Consider the following 23,058-nt stretch of genomic DNA (forward strand, 5'->3'; position numbering starts at 1 on the left):
CAGGATTTTGTAAAAACTTAATAATTATATTTTTGTGTGAGTTTTCCGCTTAGAGTGAACTGTAAGGCTGGTTTCACATAATTGTATTATGGACACACTTTCAAGTCCGTATTACAGCCATATGACAACACCTCTAATGACCCGAACTGTAAGATGTGAAAATGTGTCCGTAACACGTTCGTCTGTGTGAGTCTGGCCTAAGGGAGAGATTTTTCATTGCTGTCTTTGGTAAGTGAGTTTTAAAGTCACTTTTTTGCTTTGGATTTGCTTATGTGCGACACATTTATCATACTATCAGGGGGATTGATAAATTTGGTGCACATAAGCAAAAAATAATAAATCACTTCAGAACATTACTTTGTATGATTCCTCCTCTCCTCTGTGACATTTTGCTCTTTTTGTGCGACTTATTGAAAGTGCTCTCCAAAGGCAGTTTTGTGAGCCAGGTCTGACTTGGCTTAAATTTGCGACTTTTATTTTGTCTATGTGCAACATTCATACTTCATAAATTCGCTACCACTGCTAAGTGAAAACTGAAAGTTGCTTAGGTAAGGCTGTTAGCAACCTTATGCATACCCATAAAAGTCGCAAAAATAAGTAAAAAAAAAAAGTGCTTAGGCGCATTTGCTAAATTTTTTGAACCCAGAGTAAGCAAAGGCCCCATCAGTGAGGGCTATTATAGATATATATAGTTGTGGTGACCCACTACAGAATCATGTGTCCTTCTGTACTCCTGCCCATCTTGTGTTGCAGATGCTGCTTCAATGTCCGTCATGGGTCCCCTCCATATAATGTACTGTTACATAAGGGTTCATGTATTGTATTTTCTAAGCACCTGTTGCCTTAAATCTCTTGTTGCTAAGGACCTTGTTGTTAAGGGGAGTATGCAGTGGTGAACATGTGACTTATCTGCCCAATGGGAAGGCTCTAAATTGTCCCCTTAAATACTGTAGCCAGAGTTCAGAGTTCAGTTCTTGGCTGAGGTACAGTTTGGTGAGGAGTGAAGTCTGTCTGTGAGGAGGATCTGAAAGGAGGCCTGAGGCCTAGTCCAACAACCACACATCAACTACAAGTTAACCCCACTACCAAGGTGAAAGTCAAAGCCTTGCGGTAAGCCTACAGACTCGGGGATTACTTTAGTCAAGTCAGTCAAGTCCCTAAAGTATAGCGTGGGCCGCATACCATTCAATATATACAGCACAATCAACTATAAGTCCCAGCAAGCCGATAAGCTTCCCTAAGTTCACCCTGTACCATCAGTTAACAGTACTGCTACCAGTTAACAGTAACCTTGCATCAGAGTGATTATTGTCCCCGTGCCTACCTACCTCGTCAACCATGCCCTGGCGTCACAGTAATGTTAATTACACATTACCCCGTCCAACACCATAGAGTCACATAAATTCAGGTCATATGAGAACACTTCACATTTTTGAAATTTTTGTATGAAGGTTCCACAATCAGGGTCCCAGCTGACACATCAACACTGTGGATTTGTGCTGCTTTCTTTACTATCGATCTAGCTACCTATCATATACATATCTATCTATCATATCTATCTCATATCTATCTATTTCGGGGTGATGTCCCGCCATCCCAGAACGGTCCCCACATGTCCCGCATTTAACTGTAAATGCCTCTTATGAGGCATCTGCAGTTAAATGTTCAACTCGGTGAAAAGTTTGACAGGGTGAAGAGCCATTGGCTCCTCACCCTGTCAATCTCTCTTGTGTCCCTGGCTACAGTAAGCCAGCAGACACAAGAGGCTGGACCCTTCCTCTGTGCTCCGGCGCATGAGTGACGCCATCAAACGCCGGAGCGCAGAGGAAAGAAGAGAAGAAGAGGACGCGCTGAGCTGCAGGAGCTGAAAGAGGACAGAGGACAACAGCCGCAGGAACCAACCGTGAAAAAAACCCATCAGAAGGTAAGTATGCCGGATTGGGGGTGGGAGGGTGGATTTAGCTGCTGCTTCTTTCTAAGGGGGACCGTGTTGCTGCTTTTTTTTGTGGGGGGGGGCTCTGCTGCTGCTAACTATGGGGGAACTGCTGCTACTACGGGGGAGCTGCTGCTGCTGCTACAATGTGTGTACTGCTGCCACTATGTGGAAGACTCTGCCTACTAAGGGGGACCTCTGCCTTCAATGGGGGAACTGCTGCTGCCTATTATGGGGGACCTCTGCCTACTATGGGGGAACTACTTGTCCCTATTATGGGGGACCTCTGCCTACTATGGGGGACCTCTGCCTACTAACGGGGAACTGCTGCTGTCTATTATGGGGGACCTCTGCCTACTAAGGGGGAACTGCTGCTGCCTATTATGGGAAATCTCTGCCTACTAAGAGGGAACTGCTGCTGCCTATTATAGGGGACCACTAACTACCATGGGGAAACTGCTGCTGCCTATTATAGGGGACATCTGCCTACTAAGGAGGAACTGCTGCTGCCACTGCTGCTGCCTATTATGGGTGACCTCTGTCTACTAAGGGGGAACTGCTGCAGCCTATTATGGGGGACCTCTGCCTACTATGGGGGAACTGCTGCTGCCTATTATAGGGGACCTCTGCCTACTATGGGGGAACTGCTGCTGCCTATTATGGGGGAACCTCTGTAGCTCCCTACTAAGGGGGAAACTCTGCTGCTGCCTACTATGGGAGGTGGGCTGCTGCTACAATGGGGGGAGATTGCTGCCACTATGTGGGAAACTGTGCCTACTATGGGGGGAACTGCTGCTGCCTATTATGGGTGACCTCTGCTTACTAAGGGGGTATTGCTGCTGCCTATTATGGGGGACCTGCTATCTGTGGGATTTACCTACTGAGACAACTCTCTCTGTGGTGCTCTTCCTACTCGGGGCACCTATGTGATGGAGTAACTACCTGAAGGAACCTATGTACTTACTGGAGTGACCTAACTATGCAATGGGAGGGACTTTCCAACTACTAAGGGGGGCATTATTACAGTTTGGGGCATTATAGTTGTTGAAAAAGTGCGGAGCTGAAATTTTTTTTCCTGCCATGTTCTCCAGAGAGGAGTCTTAGCTGGAAGAAATCATCATGGCGTCTGAGCTAAAGAAGAAAAATAAATGGAAGGACGCCAGTCAGAGAAGACGTCACCTGACTGTATAACTGTATGTAATCTCTTATATGGTCTGTCGTGGTAACGATGGGGGTCGTTGTCAGTCTGTCAGTATTGGAAGTCCTTCTAAACTGAGGTGACAAACTGACATTATTGCTGTTAAAGACGTATTCCCATTCTGCAACTGCAGGTGTGGCCGAGGGGGTGGTTAGGGGTGTGGCAATGGGTGCAGTTAGGGGAGTTACTTGTTCCTCTAGGCGCTTAACAAAAGTTGGGAGGTATGTCTATCTATTATCTATCTGTCTGTCTGTCTACCTATCTATGATTTATAACAAGTGTCTAAAATATACACTGTCTCTGTTGCCACAGCAACCAATCAGAATGGGGGGGATTTATGAAAATCTGTGTAGAGGCCGAATGGTGCAGTTGTCCATTCCAACCAATCAGATTCCTTCTTTAAAATTTCAGAGGCCTTTAAAGAAAAAAAAAAAAAGAAAGTAGCGATCTGATTGGTTGCTATGGGCAACTGCACCACGTTTCCTCTACATCGGTTTTGATAAATCTCCCTCATAGGAGCTTTCATTTTCCCAGAGCTGTTTAACCCTTTAGGGACACAGCCCTCGTTACAAATACATTTTTCATTTTAGTTATTCCTCCTCACCTTCTAAGAGGCAGAACTCTTTTATTTTTTGACCTACAGAGCCATAGGAGGACTTTTTCCGTGGCAAATTGAACTTTGTCCGGGCATGCTGGGGGTTATAGTTTTGCAACAGCTGTCCGGGCATGCTGGGAGTTATAGTTTTGCAATGGCTGTCTGAGAAGGGCTGGTTTTAGACTTAATGTGGCCCTGGCCAAAATTAAAAGCGGGGCCCCAAAAGCCAGTCACATTTAGTTAATTCAGGATGTAACATGCCAAGAGTGTTGCAAGTTTATTAGCCTCTTAAGGATGCAGGGCGTACCTGTATGCCCTGAGCCCACTCCCCTGCTATGACATGGGCTGACCCCGCATCATAGCTATCAGCTGCCAGGACCCATGTCTAATGCCGTACATCGCAGATTGCGGTGATGCCCAGCATTAACCCCTTAGACGGGGTTATCAAAGTTGTTTGCCGCATCTAGCGTGAAAGTAAAATCGTTCCCGGCAGCTCAGTCGGGCTGTTCATGACCACCGCGGTGAAATCGGCTGGATCAGCAGAGCGCAGATAACACTGATCTATGCTATGGCATATATTGAACAGTGTATGCAATCAGAAGATTGCATGTAATAGTTCACTATGGGGACTAAAAAATGGTGTAAAAAAGTTTTTAAAAAAAGGTTTTCCCATAAAAAAATTTAAACAAAAATAAACATAAAGAAATGTGGCATTGCCACATGCGTAAATGTCCTAACTATAAAGATATAATGTTAATTAAACCGCACGGTCTATGGCATATACGTAAAAAAAATTTCCAAAGTGCATAATTACGTATTTTTGGTAATTTTGTATACACTAAAAAAATTATAAAAAGCGATAAAAAAGTCCCTTCAAAACAAAAATGGTACCAATAAAAACTACAGACCACTGCGCAAAAAATGAGCCCTCATATAGTCCGTATGCGAAAAAAAAAAGTTATAGGGTCAGAAGATGACAATTTTAAAGTACTAGTTTTGGTGCATGTAGTTGCATTTTTTTTAATTAGTGTAATAAAATAAAGCCTACATAAATTGTTAGTCCTTGTAACCGTATGGACCTACAGAATAAATATGTGTCACTTTTACTGAAAAGTGCACTGCGTAGAAACAGAAGCCGCTAAACACTACAAAATGGTGGCCTGCAGACTATCATCCTCATCGTCGGCCGACAAGCAGCTAGACTGTGCGACAGCAGCAAGAGGAGGATGAGGAGACAGGGAAGAAAGGGGGGGGGGGTATTAAAGGAGCCTCTCACTGCCAGTACTATGTGAATGAACTCTGCAGCGAGGCTCGATCCTGGATACTGCTGGCTGCAGGGCTACACTGGTTCCCCCAGCTACAAAACTCTAACAGCCGCAGGGGGCCCTCTGGAGGATGGGGGCCCTGGGCAATTGCCCAGTTTGCCATGCCCTAACGCTGGCCCTGTGTCCGGGCATGCTGGGAGTTATAGTTTTGCAACAGTTGTTCGTACATGCTGGGAGTTATAGTTTTGCAACAGATGTCCGAGCAGGCTGGGAGTTATAGTTTTGCAACGGCTGTCCGGGTATCCTGAGAGTTATAGTTTTGCAACAGTTGTCTGGGCATGCTGGGAGTTATAGTTTTACAACGGCTGTTTGAATATGCTGGGAGTTATAGTTTTACAACGGCTGTTTGAATATGCTGGGAGTTATAGTTTTACAACGGCTGTCTGAATATGCTGGGAGTTATAGTTTTACAAAGGCTGTCTGAATATGCTGGGAGTTATAGTTTTACAACGGCTGTCTGAATATGCTGGGAGTTATAGTTTTGCAATGACTGTCCAAGCATGCTGGGAGTTATAGTTTTGCAATGACTGTCCAAGCATGCTGGGAGTTATAGTTTTGCAAAGGCTGTCTGGGCATGCCCAGAGTTACAGTTTTGCTACAGATGTCCGAGCATGCTGGAAGTTGCAGTTTTGCAACAGCTGTCCAGGTAGAGTTATAGTTCTACAACCGCTGTCTGAATATGCTGTGACTAAAAGTTTAGCAATGGCTGCTCAGGCATGTAGTTTTACATAAGTTCCCAGGGCATGTTGGAAATTGTAATTTTGCAACAGCTGGAGGGCCGCAGGTCGGACACCCTAGTCCTAATATCATTGCGACTATTTTATCGAAAGAGGAAGCATAAGTGCCGTGTCATTACTACAAGACGTCAATCTGTAGTCTGTGTATCAAACCGGGTTCTATGTTGTATACGGCGATTTGGTCTCGTGCAAAAAAAAAAACTTTTAAATATTTCATAACATTCAGTATTCTAAGAAACTAAAAAAAAAAAAAAGTGCAATGTCTAAGAATAGCCCAGAATTACATAGCATATCAGGTTGAGATACTGAAAGTAATTGGTTGATATATGTATAACAAATAAGGAAGCGCTGCTTGGGGATTCCCCCTGGAAGTTCCCAGACATTACTAGCGATCACCGTCTGCACAAGGCCAGTGCACTCGCTGCAACTTCACAGGCGAGACCTGCCTGGATCTAGCAGAGGAATCTTATTCTCAGATAGAACCCTGTAAGGACAATAAGGTAAGTGCAAATTATTATTGAGCGGATTATTATTATTGACTTGGTTACATCGGCTACGACTGACTGACATCTGTACGTACCGTATTTTTCGTCCTATAAGACGCACACAATTTTTAGGGGCAAAATCTAAAAAAATAAAGATTTTGAACCCAATAGTGGTCTTCAACCTGCGGACCTCCAGATGTTGCAAAACTACAACTCCCAGCATGCTGGTAGTTGTAGTTTTGCAACATCTGGAGGTCCGCAGATTGAAGACCACTGCATAGGAGGTAATACTCACGTGTCCCTGCCGCTCCGGACCCGTCACCGCTGCCCTGGATGTCGCTCCATCGCTGTTGCCGTGTCCCCGTCGCTCTGGAACGTCTCTGCTGCCGGCCGGGTATCCTTGCTCTCCGTCGCCGCCATCACGTCGTTACGCACGCCGACGCACGTGCGCGACGACGTGATGACGAGGAAGGAGAGCGCCGGCCATACAGGGGATCCCTGAATGGAGAAGACACCGAGGAGGCAGGCCATTGATGGCCGCAGGGACCGCTGCAATAGGGGTGTATTCGCCGTATAAGACGCACCGACTTTTTCCCCCCAAGAAAAAGTGCGTCTTATACGGCGAAAAATATGGTATACGGTTTTGCAGTTCTGCATTGCTAAGCTTTATAGAAAAGGGGCCGGGGCAATAATATTTTTTATCATGGGGGGCAAAATAAATAAATAAATAAAAAATTACATTGGCATTTTTCCTATTTAAAACAAAAAGGAAAAAATTGACCAAAAAAAACTATACTAAAAAAGCATGACACAGCTGAACATTTGCATCGGTATTACGGCCTTGGGGTTACAGCAGTGGTCTCCAAACTGTAGGCCTAAAGTTGTTGAAAAACTACAACTCCCAGCATGCCCGGACAGCCTTTGGCTGTCCGGGCATGCTGGAAGTTGTAGTTTTGCAACAGCTGGAGGCCCGCCGTTTGGAGACCACTGGTCAAGAAGCCCCAACTAAGGTCATTAGATCCACAGTTGGGCCGGAGCGTGCAGGCATAATACAGATGCAAAAATACAGATGCAAAGATGTTTTAAAAGCAATACATGAATAGGAATTTTATTAATTTTATAAATTTTTATTTTATTTATATGTTTTATTGATCCGTATATTTATTTATGTTTTGCATCTATAGAATGGCTGTGAGTCTCGAGCAGCGGTCTCCAAACTGTGGACCTGATGTTGCAACACTACAACTTCCAGCATGCCCGGACAACTGTTGGCAACAGCTGGAGGTCCACAGTTTGGGGACCACTGGCCTAAAACCCTGAACTAGGAGATTTAAGATGCTTTTAGCTCAGGTCATTAGATCCGGCCAGAAGTAATACCAACGTAAAAAAAAGGAAGCGCATTACACTTGCCTGAAACTGTTCTAAAAATGTTTGAAAAGCAATGCGTGAATAGGAATTTTACTAATTTTATGTATGTTTTATTTATTTTACTCTTTTATTTATTTCTATTTCTTTAGTTATACATATATATATATATATATATATATATATATATATACATTTATTTATTTGTTTATTATTATTTATTTTTCTTTTTTTATTTATTTAATATTTATGTTGTATTTATTTCATGGATTTTTTATTTGTTGATATATTTATATAATTTATTTATTTATTGTATTTCTTTTTTGGTTTTATGATATATTTATTTATTTAGTTTATTTATTTATCCATACATTTAATTTATTGATTTATTTATTTTAATAACACTGAATATCTGCACTTTGCAGTAACAATAACTTAAAAAGAAATAGTTGTAAGCAATGGTAATACTGCGGCCGTAGAAGTCTGACAAACCTCAGTATATCTTTGATCTGACATGGAGGTACACAGAGGTTTTTTTTTGGTTTTTTTTTTCTAGATTTTATCTGAATCTGACAGAAAGAAAATTATTATGAAGCTTTAAATATTTCTCTAATAAAGTGCTATATAGCTCTGTGGTACAAAGCCACCATAGATCATGAAACAAGCTTCATAAGCATTGCAATATTATGCGTACGAGAAATTACAGCTATAAACTCGGAAATTATGACATAGTATTATCACGTCTGAAAACTGTCACAATTCTGCAAGTCGTTTTTGTGGGTTTAAATAAAAATAAATAAATAATAATAAAAAAATAAAAAAAACTATACAAAATATAGGGTCAGTGAAAAAAATATCCAATTTTATTCTGAGTCTTCATTATGCAGGTTTTATAAAAAATATTGTTAATATTTTTCATTTTCTTTATAACAGAAGTATTATCCATATTTTTATTATTTTTATTTGCTGTAAATCATAGTAAAAGTTGCAGTAGTGGAAATAGTATTAGTGTCAGAAATACTGGAAATACGTGTTCTAGTAGTAGTAGGCGGTATGGAATTAATAATATTATCAGTAATATTTCTTTTCATATACCCAAGACATTAGAAATAGCGTGTTATATCTACACTCACTGGCCACTTTATTAGGTAACCATGTTCAATGGCTTGTTTACACAAATAGCTAATCAGCAAATCACATGGCAGCAACTCAGTGCATTTAGGCATGTAGATGTGGTCAAGACAATTTGCTGGAGTAAGGGGAAGTAAGTGACTTTGAATGTGGTGTGGTTGTTGGTGCCAAATGGGCTGGTCTGAGTATGTTTAGAAACTGAAGATCTACTGGGATTTTCAAGCATAACCATCTCGGGGGTTTACAGAGATCTCAAGGGTTTACAGAGGTTTACAGAGAGGAGAATGGGCAGACTGGTTTGAGATGACAGAAAGGCAACAGTAAGGCTAAATTCACACTATGAGATCTTTGGCCAGACAAATTCCATCTGGAGATTCAGAGTGCGCCTGGTGGATCAGTCAGTGCTAGTACCGCACAGCCATTGCCACCCACATAGATGGCAATGCCTCACGCACAAATCTTGCCTAAAGAATGGCCGAGATCAGTCTTTTGAGGGCGAAATTTCAGCGGCAGAATAACAGTAGTGTGGACTGTGCAGCGGAATCCCATTGACATCGGTGGGATTCTGCTGCACTGGAATTTCCAAACGAAATTTCTAAATGGAATTCCGCACGGAAATTCCAAAGTGTGTACCTAGTCTAACGCAAATAACCACTCCTGTCAGCTAAGAGCAGGAAACTGAGGCTGCAATTCCCACAGGCACCAAAATTGGACAACAGAAGACTGGAAGAACATTATCTGGTCTGATGAGTCTTGATTCAAGTTATGATATTCAGATGGCAGGGTCAGAATTTGGCATAAACAACATAAAAGCCTGGATCCATCTTGCCTAGTGGTGGTAGGTTAATGGTGTGTGAGACATTTTGGCACATTTTGGGCCCTTTAGTACCAATCGAGCCTGGTATAAACACCGCAGCCTACCTGAGTATTGTTGCTGACCATGTCCATCCCTTTATGACCACAGTGGACCCATCTTCTGATGATACTTCCAGCAAGATAATGCCCCATGTCACATGACATCATCTCATGCAGGACAATGAGGTCACATGACATCGTCTCTTGCAGGATAATAAGGTCACTGGACTCCAATGGCCTTCACAGTCACCAGATCTCATCCAATAGATCACCGATGGGATGTGGTGGAACAGGAGATTCTCCTCATGGGTGTGCAGCCGACAAATCTGCAGCAACTGTGTGATGTCATCATGTCCATATGGAGGAACTGTGTGATGTCATCATGTCCATATGGAGGAACTGTGTGATGTCATCATGTCCATATAGAGGAACTGTGTGATGTCATCATGTCCATATGGAGGAACTGTGTGATGTCGTCATGTCCATATGGAGGAACTGTGTGATGTCATCATGTCCATATGGAGGAACTGTGTGATGTCATCATGTCCATATGGAGGAACTGTGTGATGTCATCATGTCCATATGGAACTGTGTGATGTCATCATGTCCATATAGAGGAACTGTGTGATGTCATCATGTCCATATGGAGGAACTGTGTGATGTCGTCATGTCCATATGGAGGAACTGTGTGATGTCATCATGTCCATATGGAAGAACTGTGTGATGTCATCATGTCCATATGGAGGAACTGTGTGATGTCATCATGTCCATATGGAGGAACTGTGTGAAGTCATCATGTCCATATGGAGGAACTGTGTGATGTCATCATGTCCATATGGAGGAACTGTGTGATGTCATCATGTCCATATGGAGGAACTGTGTGATGTCATCATGTCCATATGGAGGAACTGTGTGATGTCATCATGTCCATATGGAGGAACTGTGTGATGTCATCATGTCCATATGGAGGAACTGTGTGATGTCATCATGTCCATATGGAGGAACTGTGTGATGTCATCATGTCCATATGGAGGAACTGTGTGATGTCATCATGTCCATATGGAGGAACTGTGTGATGTCATCATGTCCATATGGAACTGTGTGATGTCATCATGTCCATATGGAGGAACTGTGTGATGTCATCATGTCCATATGGAGGAACTGTGTGATGTCATCGTGTCCATATGGAGGAACTGTCTGATGTCATCATGTCCATATGGAGGAACTGTGTGATGTCACCATGTCCATATCGAAGAACTGTGTGATGTCATCATGTCCATATCGAAGAACTGTGTGATCTCATCATGTCAATATCGAAGAACTGTGTGATGTCCTCATGTCCATATGGAGGAACTGTGTGATGTCATCATATCTATATGGAGGAACTGTGTGATGTCATCATGTCCATATGGAGGAACTGTCTGATGACATCATGTCCATATGGAGGAACTGTCTGATGTCATCATGTCCATATGGAGAAACTGTGTGATGTCATCATGTCCATATCGAAGAACTGTGTGATGTCATTATGTCCATAGGGAGGAACTGTGTGATTTCATCATGTCTATATGGAGGAACTGTGTGATGTCATCATGTCCATAGGGAGGAACTGTGTGATGTCATCATGTCCATATGGAGTGAAATCTCTGAGGAATGTTTCCAGTACCTTGTTGTCATAAAAAATGAAGGCAAAAGGGTCCAACCTGGTACTAGCAAGGTATACCTGATGTGTATCTGCTATGTTTGGAGGGTCAGCATAGGTTCACACAGAGTATTATGGAGCAAAATATGTGATGGAAAGCCAAGGCATACCCTAGAATTTTCTGTTGCATATTTCCCAGTTTCCCATAAAGTATTTGTATGTAGATTTTGACATAATTAGCCCTATTAGATTAGGGAAATCTAAATCCTTGCTTCCTGAAGTGTTTTCCATATTTTCCATGTAGTAAAACATTGTGCCCTATAGTAGAGATGAGCGAATTTACAGTAAATTTGATTCGTCACGAACTTCTCAGCTCTGCAGTTGATGACTTTTCCGGCATAAATTAGTTCCGCTTTCAGGTGCTCCGGTGGGCTGGAAAAGGTGGATACAGTCCTAGGAGACTCTTTCCTAGGACTGTATCCACCTTTTCCAGCCCACCGGAGCACCTGAAACCTGAACTAATTTATGCAGGATAAGTCATCAACTGCCGAGCCGAGAAGTTCGTGACGAATCGAATTTACTGTAGATTCGCTGATCTCTACCCTATAGTTCACAGTTAAAGGGGTACTCCGGTGAAAAACTTTTTTTGGTGCCAGAAAGTTAAACAGATTTGTAAATTACTTCTATGAAAAAATCTTAATCCTTCCTGTATTTATTAGCTGCTGAATACTACAGCGGAAATTCTTTTCTTTTTGAAACACAGAGCTGTCTGCTGACATCATGAGCACAGTGCTCTCTGCTGACATTTCTGTCCATTTTAGGAACTGTCCAGAACAGGATATGTTTGCTATGGGGATTTCCTTTTACTCTGGACACTTCCTAAAATGGACAGAGATGTCAGCAGAGAGCACTGTGCTCGTGATGTCAGCAGAGAGCTCTATGTTTCAAACGGAAAAGAATTTCCGCTGTAGTATTCAACAGCTAATAAATACAGGAAGGATTAAGATTTTTTCATAGAAGTAATTTACAAATCTGTTTAACTTTCTGGCACCAGTTGATTTAATAAAAAAAAAAGTTTTTCACCAGAGTACCTCTTTAAACTACAGCACATAATATCATTGAAAATAATAGGCTGTGTATCTATATTTATAATTGATACACATACATATGAATACACATGAAAAATGCACAGTGGAATCATGGCCTTAGGCCAGTTTCAGACAAGCATAATAGTATATTGACACATTTCATGTCTCTTGACAGTATCCCAACCGCAGGTCAAGAGACCCAAACTGAAAGCATCATATGTAGAAATTATATATAAAAATTATAAATAAATATGTAGAAATTAGGTGAAGGCAACACCTTTAACCTCAAGCACATTATTTCTTTTATCCTAAGTGAGCTACACATATTTTACATTTCCTGAAAGCATCATAGATCTAGAAAATGTTTAGGTTTGGGACCAACTGATCAAAAGAATGGGGGTCCCTTGTCCCCCATGAAAATGTAATAGCAGCAGGGCCGGCTCTTCCTATAGGAAAAATAGGCAGCCGCCTAAAGCGCCCTCTTGATGGGGGACGCCGCTCTGCCTTCCACAAGAAAGTTGGACAACCAGCATCCGAACCACTCGCTCAGCCAGCTGCATGAGGAGGAGGGTTGTTGCAGTGTGTCACCCCAGTAGTAAGCTAATTACATGAGGAGGGGGCTCGTTGCAGGGTGTCATCCCAGTAGTAAGGTGAGGCGTGTCAAAGGGCGGGCCAATGGGCAGAGTCAAGAGGCAGCAAAATTATCTTTTGCCTAGGGTGGCAAAAATCCTTGCACCAGCCCTGAATAGCAGCATGCATGCTTGCCCACCACTCCATTCACTGTCTAGAGCTGAATACAGAGAGTGAATGGAGCAGTGACTTAGAATGCTAGCTGTGGCTTCATTCATTTGGGGGTCAAAGGACCCTTATTTTTGATCAGATGCAGATACTTATTTCCTATCCCAGGTTGGGTGAGGGGTATGATGAAGGGCAGATGTTGTTACCCTTAGGGCAGATGTTATTAACCCTTATTATTCGTGATGCCAGGGCATGGTTATCCTCTACACCACCCGAGGTATGGCTGCTGGTTTCTGGGCCAGGCGCGGGGCAAATAATCACTTCTATGCAAGGTTACGGAACAACGGCAGCTTTACTGAGGCAGACAGATGTTAAAGTCTTTACAGCTCAGTTTAGGCCCAAGGAGGTGACCAGTGGACTTTAGGAGACTTGTGGGCTCGCTGGGACTTGTAGTGGACTTGGACTCAATTATCAATTATTACGCTGACTTTAGACTTGGCAGACTTGGCTATGCTGACTAGACTTCTCCCCTGTATTTAGGCTTTGACTTTAACCTGTAGGGGGTCCCACGGAAAGTAGCTGCGTGGTTAGGCCTTGGTCTCCCTCAGGAACACCAGACACTCTCAGGTCTTCACTTGACTGTAGCTCAGCAGCAACTCAACTGAACTGACTAGCTCCTCCCTGCTATATAAGGGAGCAATTTGGAGGTGTCCTATAGGTCACCAACAAGGCACCTGGTCACTGGCACTTCCTTGGTTACACAGGCTTAGCAACAATATTTAAAGGCACAATAACATGAATATAATACATTGACTCTTTGCATGACAGACTGGGTGATGAGAGTCCTGAGTGTGGAGGCCAGGGGACTGGGACTGAGTCCACCTGATAGAACCACTAGTGTACAGAAGGGTCACTTCTGTACTGGGCCACCACACAGGAATAGAGGATAATGTGGTAACCCTGGGAAAATTAGCATTATGCTGTAGTTCAGCTGGGAGTAGTAGTACTAAGGATAGGTCACATAGCAGGATGGTGTATCTAACCTTATGTCCCCTGTGAACCCAACTAACTTTTGTCATAGGGTTTGTTCTCTTAATGCAAAGGTAAGGAAGGAGACCTCTGGACACTATGGAGGAGATTTATCAAAACCTGTGTAGAGGAAGAGTGGTGCAGTTGCCCATGGCAACCAATGAGATTGCTTATTTCATTATTCACGGGTCTCTTTAAAAATTTAAGTGACTCTTCATCTACACAGTTTTTGATAAATCTCCCCCTATGATTCCATAAAACACTTTACTGATAAATTCTTCTGCAAATCCAGTACAATACTGTCTCTTTATCACACATGGAATGTTTCAGCTGTTGAGCCAGATGCATGGATATTTGATCACTGTCCCTTGAAAATGTTGCATTTGGACCACATTTACTTAGTGGAAAGTCTCTGGTAATATTAGCATGTGTAAGAGTAGTGACTTATGCGGATGAAGACAGAATATGATTGTTTACAGTCCATTTAGTTTGCTCTCTACTTCTCAAGAGGTACACAGGGACATACGCAGGAAAACCTTCAATAATGAGGCTGGGCTAGGGACTTCTCCCACAGCCATTGACCTAGAGAGGATCATGTGACAAAGGCATCATTCATCTGATAGAATTGTCCAGATCTTAACCTTTACATAATACAATAAATACAGTATAACACAAAGAGCAATGCAGATGTGAATTCTCCTTTCCCACCCATCCACTTATCTTCATCCTAATGACTTTTGATGCACATAGGAAAGATGGGGCCCTTACAAGTCCAACTCACTAAAACAGGCGGAGTTGTGTAATGTCCGCCACAGGACCTCAAGGCTTATATTTTGAATAAAAGGACAGGGTGCCCTATTAGGGGACAGGGGAGAGGGCTTTAGGCTTACCCTCACAATGCCCGTAATCAGGTCAGTCCAGCTGCAGTTTCCTCTCACGGCATTCACCAGCCGGCAGGGCTTAGTGCTTGTCTCTCCAGTTCTGCCAGCAGGTTTCTCTCTCTGTTGACATCTGTGTCAGAGGTTCCATTAGTTTATCATGTTTTGTCCAATAAAAAGGACACTGTAGGAAACCCAGAATACCTGGTTATAGGGAATAGGTTCCATTGGGCACCATCAGTGACTTTCATGCAGTGAATCTGGCACCAGAGTTGGGAATGCTGATGGAGACCATCACGCTCCCTTCCATAGATACGAATGGAGGGGGCATGGTGTGACTTCAGTCTTGGAAACCCAGCCTTTTCGAGATTAAAGCACAGAATGCTGGGTACTGGGCGGAGATCGCGGGGGTTCCCAGGGGGATAGGGGATAAGATGACAAGGGGCAGAATACTGAGCCTCATTTTGACTTGTTTTAAGGACATTAAAGCGCAACTGTCACAAATTTGTACCCCCATAAACTAATCACAGGGTAACAAAGTTCTTTAGAATTACTCTCCAGGTATACCTTTTACTGCTTTCTAGCAGCTTTTATTAGGCTAAAAAAATACTTTATAAGACAGCTAGCAACAGTCGGATAGGCGTGTGATGTGAAGAAAACTGTCTCCTGGTGCTGCAGCCCGCAAGGGCTCTCTCCTGATGGCCCCAGTATGCTGTGATACCATTACCGGTGCTGCGGGCAGATAGTTTCCATAGCAACCGCTCCCTCCCGGCCCCAGTGCGCAGCGTAAAGCTCTGCTGCTTGCTATGCAAACTAACCTGCTGTGACAGCACTGTAACCTAATAGGAGAATAGGAGAACAGGCACTTGTTTTACTTATACATTTGTATGTTCGCCGTCACAGATAAGGAAAATAAAGGGGCCTATGTGCTGGGACCAATCACAGAGTGGTCCTAGCGATGACAGGAGATAGGTGTGGCGGCCGCGGGCCATAGCCACGCCTATCCAACTGTTGCTGGCGGTCTTATAAAGCATTTTTTAGCATGATAAAAGCTGCTAGAAAGCAGTAAAAGGTATACCTGGAGAGTAATTCTAAAGAACGTCGTTACCCTGCAATTAGTTTATGGGGGTACAAATTCGTGACAGTTGCGCTTTGAGTTGGATCAGCCTGTAGTGTGGTTTTGCACTTTGATTTTGAGTGTGACTCCATATCCAGACCTCCATGGGTTGATAAATTTGATTTCCATTGATAATTTTTGTGTGATTTTGTTGTCAGCGCATTTAACTATGTAAAGACAAAAGTATTTCACACAATTAGTTCATTCATTCAGATCTAGGATGTGTTATCTTAGTGTTCCCTTTATTTTTTTGAGCAGTGTACTATAAAATACAATCCTACTGATTGTTCTAGAAAGACCTAAAGGGAACCTGTCACCATGAATATACAGTCTCATCTATTAGCATAATGTTATATAGCAGTAAGAGCTGAGCAGATTGATATGTATCTTTGTGGGAAAAGATTCAGAATAAATTGTCAGTTATTGATTGAAATTTTTTGAGATTTTTTTCATGTTAAGAAGTCCAATGGGTGGTCCTATCCCCGCCCACTGGACTCCTGAGAATAGAAAGAGCTGGGATTACTATCAATAACTTCCCTTTCAGTGGGCATTGTCACACCAATTTTTTTTTTTGATATGTCATACAGACATATGACAATTTTGATCAGTCTATGGGGGGGGTGTATCAAAACCCATGCAGAGGAAAAGTTGATCAGTTGCCCATAGCAACCACTCAGATTGCTTCTTTCATTTTTGGAAAGGTCTCTGAAAAATAAAAGAAGCCAGGTGAAGTGCGCTATTAGTGTACTCTGTACTGGCTCTGCGTCACATGACTAAGAAAGTAGGATACAAAAACCGCAATGACGGAGATAAAGAAGGTGTACTCGGCGCTCTTCTCCGGATCTGAAGTCCCCCACTCAGTCAAAATGGAGTAGACCCAGTAAATTGATAGAGTTATTTATTACATAAAATAATAAAAATCAGAAACAGGTACCAACGGACAACGCGTTTCAAGGGGCGGGACCCCCTCTTCATCAGGTCCAATGATTGGATGCAGGTAAGTGACAGCATTTTAAAAAACTCGAAAATTAATCATGTTCAGGATTATATACATAAGTTAAAACTCACATCATATTGCATGCATAGATCACACTTATGAATGATATACAGAACAGACTTGAAAAAAATCATAATTTTTATGAACGGACACAGAAAAACACTGAGTGCTCATGTGATTTATAATAGCTGATTTCACATTGAGTCCCTCTCCCGTTGGGTAAGTGGATATGTCATTCATGATTTAGACTGGCCGGGTGTCTAAGATACCCGGGGCACGAGTCTGATGCAGCAAAACCAGACCTGGCCAAATCTTCTATGGGAGACCATCTGTCTGGATGCTGTCCCACATTGTCCATAGCCAGGTGACAGGCTATATGCTAGGGGGTTCTACTGGGTATAATGACATACTAAATAAATATATAGATAAATATTTGAACAAACGAAAAGATTAATTTAAATGTTACACTCCCAAACATAAAAAATTCCAATAGGAATTTAAAATGACTTTACAAACTTGAAGTGCCATAGAAGTACTGTTAACTGATTGTTTTGGCATATTTGTATATAGGTATGTCTGGGGGATTTGATAGACTTCCATATATAGGGTTATTGAGTTAGAAAAAGGACCAAGGGTCGGTTTGATTTTTTCATATTGGGGATAATTGACCTGTCTTACCGGATTAATTTAGTTGCTTCGTTTAAACCATACGGCTGCAGTGATTGGAGACAATATATCCAATACATTTCTCTTTTAACTAGCGCTTCAAATCGATTTGGGACATGTTCAGGAATGAAGTCTATCGGTATGATAGAAATGGTATTGCTGATTTCTTTGTGTTTAATAGTAATATGCCGTGATAAACTGGGGCACATAAAACCTCTCTTGATATTACATCTATGTTGGTTTAATCTTTGGTGCAGTTTTTGTGAGGTGCGCCCAACATATTGTTTTTCACAGGTACAGTTGATAAGATATATTATAAATTCCAACTGACAGGTCATGTGGAATTTTATGGGAAATGTTTTGCCCGTATGTGTGCTTGTGAAATTGGTGTTCCCATCTTTAATTATCATGCAGCAGAGACATCTCTGTTTCCTACATTTAATGACTCCTTTACTGAGTGTAGTCTCTGCTGAGTTGGAATTAGTAGATGTCTGTCTTTTTGTTCTATTGGGTGCGATCATATTCTTAATTGTGGGTGCCCTTCTAAATGTCATTTGAGGTTTAGATGGTATTACATCTTTTAAATATGGATCGCATTCGAGAAGGTTACAATGTTTATTCAAAATTGTTTTAATGCTCTTGTGGCCAGTTGAATACATTGTGACAAAATTGGTGTTGAATTGCGCAGTTGTGTCTTTCTGTTTTTCTTTTTCTTTAGTGGGAGCTGTACTTTCAGCAGAGGTGGATCTAGAGTTTGTCCTTGTGGTGGATGACAGACAATCTTCCTGGGTAAGTGTTTTTGCTTTTGTATAGGCATTTTCTACGAATGTTTTAGGATATCCCTTTGAAAAAAAATCGATTTTTTAGAATTTTTGCGGAGGTAATCTCATTGGTGCAATTTTTCCTTACCCTTCTAAATTGGCCATAAGGTATGTTTTCTTTCCACTTATGAAAGTGGCTGCTTGAAAATGGTATATAGCTATTTGAGTCTCCTTCATGCGAAATTAATAAATCCAAAAATTCTATTTTGTTTGCTGATATGTTGGGAACCAAAGTGATCCCCCAGTCATTAGCATTGTTTCTTCAATCACTGTCTTGATTTCACAGGTATTTCCCTTCCAAAGGAAGAACAGGTCGTCTATATATCTTTTATAGATGACCGCGTGTTTTTGAAAAATGTTGTTATTCGTTATAAACTTATCCTCAAAACACCCCATAAATAGGTTTGCGTATGGGGGTGCAACCCTTGTCCCCATGGCCGTCCCTCTTATCTGTTGGAAGGTCACCCCATCGTATGTAAAAAAAAAAAAAAATTCTAAAATATATTTGACACTTCATTAAAAATGCAATTGGTTCAGGCGGTATCTCTGGATCAGCTTCCAAAAAAAGATGAAGTGCTATTTAATCTCAGAACGTGTTTGCAATTGGTGTATAGTGCCGATACATCCAATGTGAGAAAAACCATGTCTTCTTCCCCTTTGTGATCTTTTAGTATCCTGATCAATTGGTCTGAATTTTAAAAAAAAACTGGGCAACTTTTGGACATACTTCTGCAGTATTAAGTCAAAATACTGAGAAATGTTGCTAGTCGCAGGGGCACTTCTGGTCTTTGTGCACCTTAGGCAGGTGATAGTAGAAGGGTATTGATGGATTTGGAATCCATAGGAAACTTTTTTCTTTTTTCGTAATTATATTGTGTGATAGACCTTCGCCTATTAGAGACAACATTTCCCATTTTAGTGTGGGGAATGGATCTTCTTTGACCTGTTGATAGTATGTGATATCTCCCAGGATTTTCCAAGCTTCTTTGTTGCACTCTTCATATTCTTGGATTACAATTCTGCCCCCCCCCCCCTTATCGGCGGGGTGGATCACAATATTTGTGTTATCTTTCAGGGACTTCAGCGCTTGCCGTTCAATTTTTGTTAATTGCCTTTCTTTTGATCATGGCGGAAATACATTTGGGAGCTTTTTTAGATTTTCCGCCACTAAATCGTGGAAGCTTCTCAGAAGGTGTCCCTGGCTTTCTGTGGGATAAAATTTTGATTTTGATTTGACTTCTGGATGTATACCATTCTGTAAGGGAAGCGCTGGTGCTTGTATTTTGGAAGTTACCTTCGCTAATAAAAAAGTGGCGTTGGAGGGTGAGACGACGGGTAAAGTTGTGTAGATCTAAAAATAGATCAAATTTATTCGGATTTTTTTGGGGGCAATATGATAGCCCTTTTTGCAACAGGGATAATTATCCCTGATTTAGGACATGTTGAGATAAGTTAAATATTTTAATGAGTGTCGCTGGATCCTTTGATTTTTCTTGTGGATATGTTGGAGATTTTAGATATTCCTTTTCATTTTTTCGTTGTTGCCTATTTTGACCCACTCTTGTTCCTCTTTTAATTTTCTTTTTGTAGGTTTCTTGGGATGGAAATAATCTGTAGTTGCTTTGTTGTCGTTCACCCCTAAAAAAAAAGACCCGAGGGATGACAGATACGATAGGAGAAGCTATAGTTATATTGTTATCTTCTTCCTCTTGAGTGGTAATGTTGGTGGAGTTTGTGGAGGGTGGTGATTTTAAAACACAGGTGGATGGTCCAGAATGATGAATATGGGCTGTTACAGTGAGGGTGGAGACTATTGCTGATTTTAGGAAGGGGACTGACACTTTATCCCCTGCTCTGGAATTGTCTACTATTACTGGAGTTGGTTTTTCAGGAGAACTCGTCAAAGAACCAGTTTCATGTACAGTGATTGTTGACATGTTAAATGAAGGTTCTTGTGGCTTGCATGACTAAGAAAGTCTCATAATATAAGTGTATGAACAGTCTCCGTCACACAGACACAAAAGGAAAGAAAAGCCATCTGCAGACATTGTTCCCGGATGATTTCCCCTCTTCAGTACAGAGCGACACACTGCTTTCTGCTGCCACCTCTGTCTGGGACACACCATGTGGAGGCCATCCAGGAGGCCTGGCGCCTTATGAACTGTTTTAAGGATGCTGTTTGGCTTGCCAGGAACCGCCTCGTGATCAACAGGGAGAACATGTCTTTCCGGGACTGCCGCAGGTTCATCCGGAGCCTGCTGAGAGACTATTCCATCTTGGACAGTCCGAGCGTCAATGAAGAAAAGGAGTGAAGACCCCTCTCCTTCCCCATGTCCCCCTGAAGTTATCGCCCAGTAGCTTGGCCCTGTGATCTGCTCCCTCCCAACCTCCAACCCCCCATAGTCTCCTTACTAAGAATAAATAATCCAGAATTGTTATTTTATTTACACAAACAGAGAGGTCAGGAGAGTTGACAGGTTATCTTTACACGCACTTGTATCCTACATGATCATTTAGTGAAGTCAAATCTTGAGATCTTTTTTTTTACCTGTTCCTTCCATAACGCTTAGGTAGCAAATGTCATTTGACCTCATTTCTTACACATCCTTTAGATCTTTGTTGTGGAATCTTAGAACTTTTATGTTTTCTTTGAAGTGATATTTACGTTGCTAAGCAATATCATAAAGAAACATGAATCAACTAACACCAAGCTACATAATATAGACTTATAACAGTATTTTTAGAGGATACTTTATGGGCAGTGCAGGCACTGGCACAATTAAACTGGTGTATTATAGCTTTTATGTGTTGGCTGCTCAAATGCAGCATGTGCCATATTCCTAGAGACACATCATTGGGGTTGCCCATAATAATAAAAAATAAATTTTTCCCCCATAAATAGTGACAAATCTGTACATTCTGTCTGGTTTTGCAGTATTCACTAAAATGGGGATGGGTTGCAAAACAGGACATATGGTCCAGATATATAATCTATGGACAGACATGACGTTGTGTCTGGAAACACATTTTTAGATTGTTTTCTAATCTAGGACAATGCCTTTAATAAAAAAAAAATACTCCTTATCACCCTCTACCAGCAGGTGGCAATGCATTAGCACAATGCACAGGAGCCATGCTATTTATTTATTTTTGGTTTTCTTAAGAGCCGACGAACATTCTCTGGAATCACCCAAAGTGCAAGAAAAAGTGCAAACGTGTTACACAAAAAACATGCACAAAGGATGCGGTCTCGCATTCTCGTGATCAACAGGGAGAGCATGTCTGTCCGGGACTGCCCCAGGTTTATCAGGAGCTTACTGAGAGACTATTCCAAATTGTACAGCCCGGCTGTCGATGAAGAAGAGGAGTGAAGACCCCTCTCCTTCCCCCATGTCCCCCTAAAGTTATCACCCAGTAGTTTGGCCCTGTGATCCATCCCTCCCCACCCTCATAGTCTCCTACGCCCCCAGCTCCGCCCCATAGCCCACGCCCCTCCCCTGATCACAGATTGTTTTGTTTGGTTTTGTAAATTTTTGGTGCTTTTCTCTTACAGGATTGAGCAGAATGTTAGTGCTACATGCTGTCCAATGTATAGCTTAGGGAACCTTTGCTGTGTATCGTACTGTCATCCTTTGTGTGATTGTAATTTATTGTAATGACAGAACGATCAATAACGCTCTTTCAGCTGTCTGCTTCTTGGCCTTTTGGCTAAGATCAACTGTAGTACCTTTCCTGTTAGTTGGCTGTGTGGAAGACCACTAAGACTGGATGGGGAACCACACAGCGGGGCAGGTGTACCAAAGATGGCTGTGGATGGCAGAAGCTATGCCTTATGAGGCCTGTTCCTGATGGATCTGGCCCTAAGGTCCGAGTAGAGTAAGAGCCGAGGTGCAAAAATGCCCTGGAATCGGTGATACCAGGGTGCCGGAATTCACTAGGAGCTCTTCTGGGCACTCACCCTTAGTATCCCGGCCTTCTGGCTAGGACCAGGGAATTTTTATAGATCTGTCCTGGCAGTATCACACTTATTTATTTTTTGTGTCACTGTGTCCATGCTTTGTGTTCTTTTCATTAACTAGTGTGGTGACCCACGGTGATGGCGGGACCACGGGGTGTAGCGGTGTAGGTGGAGGGGTCAAGATGGTATCGACCCCAGGGGCAAGGTGATATTAACCCCTAATGTTCGTGATGCCAGAGGGGTTTTTGGGTACCGGAACCACATGAATGATATCTCTGCTATTCCACTGGCTAGGCAGTGAAAGGAGAGTCCACAACCAAGTTTAGGTTTAACGGAGGCATTACTGAGTTAAGACAGGTGTCATTATCTTCACAGTTAGGCCAGAATCCCTGAGAGGTGGCCAGAAACACAGAAGGACCTCGTAGCTTGCTGGGACCAATTAGACATTAGAATCTTGACTTTAGGCTGGACTTGACTATAGGTAGTAGTGACAGCAGACA

The 23,058-nt window shown here is 42.2% G+C and overlaps 1 protein-coding gene across 7 annotated transcripts in view; it reads left to right on the forward strand.

The window, feature by feature from the left end:
- The first annotated feature begins 958 nt into the window (after positions 1–958).
- Positions 959–23,058, forward strand: part of TANK (TRAF family member associated NFKB activator) — a 117,965-nt gene continuing 95,865 nt past the window's right edge. For 2 of the 7 annotated variants that reach the window (XM_056536898.1, XM_056536906.1), the window contains exons 1-2: positions 959–1,110; positions 18,498–18,568. The gene's annotated coding sequence lies outside the window, so the exon portion shown is untranslated. Of the gene's footprint in view, positions 1,111–6,225; positions 6,289–17,059; positions 17,114–18,497; positions 18,569–23,058 lie in introns of those variants that run through there. The other 5 variants (XM_056536901.1, XM_056536902.1, XM_056536900.1 and 2 more) reach the window with 5 other exon arrangements.

The sequence above is a fragment of the Hyla sarda genome, chromosome 8, assembly GCF_029499605.1.
Source record: "Hyla sarda isolate aHylSar1 chromosome 8, aHylSar1.hap1, whole genome shotgun sequence".
NCBI lineage: Eukaryota > Metazoa > Chordata > Amphibia > Anura > Hylidae > Hyla > Hyla sarda.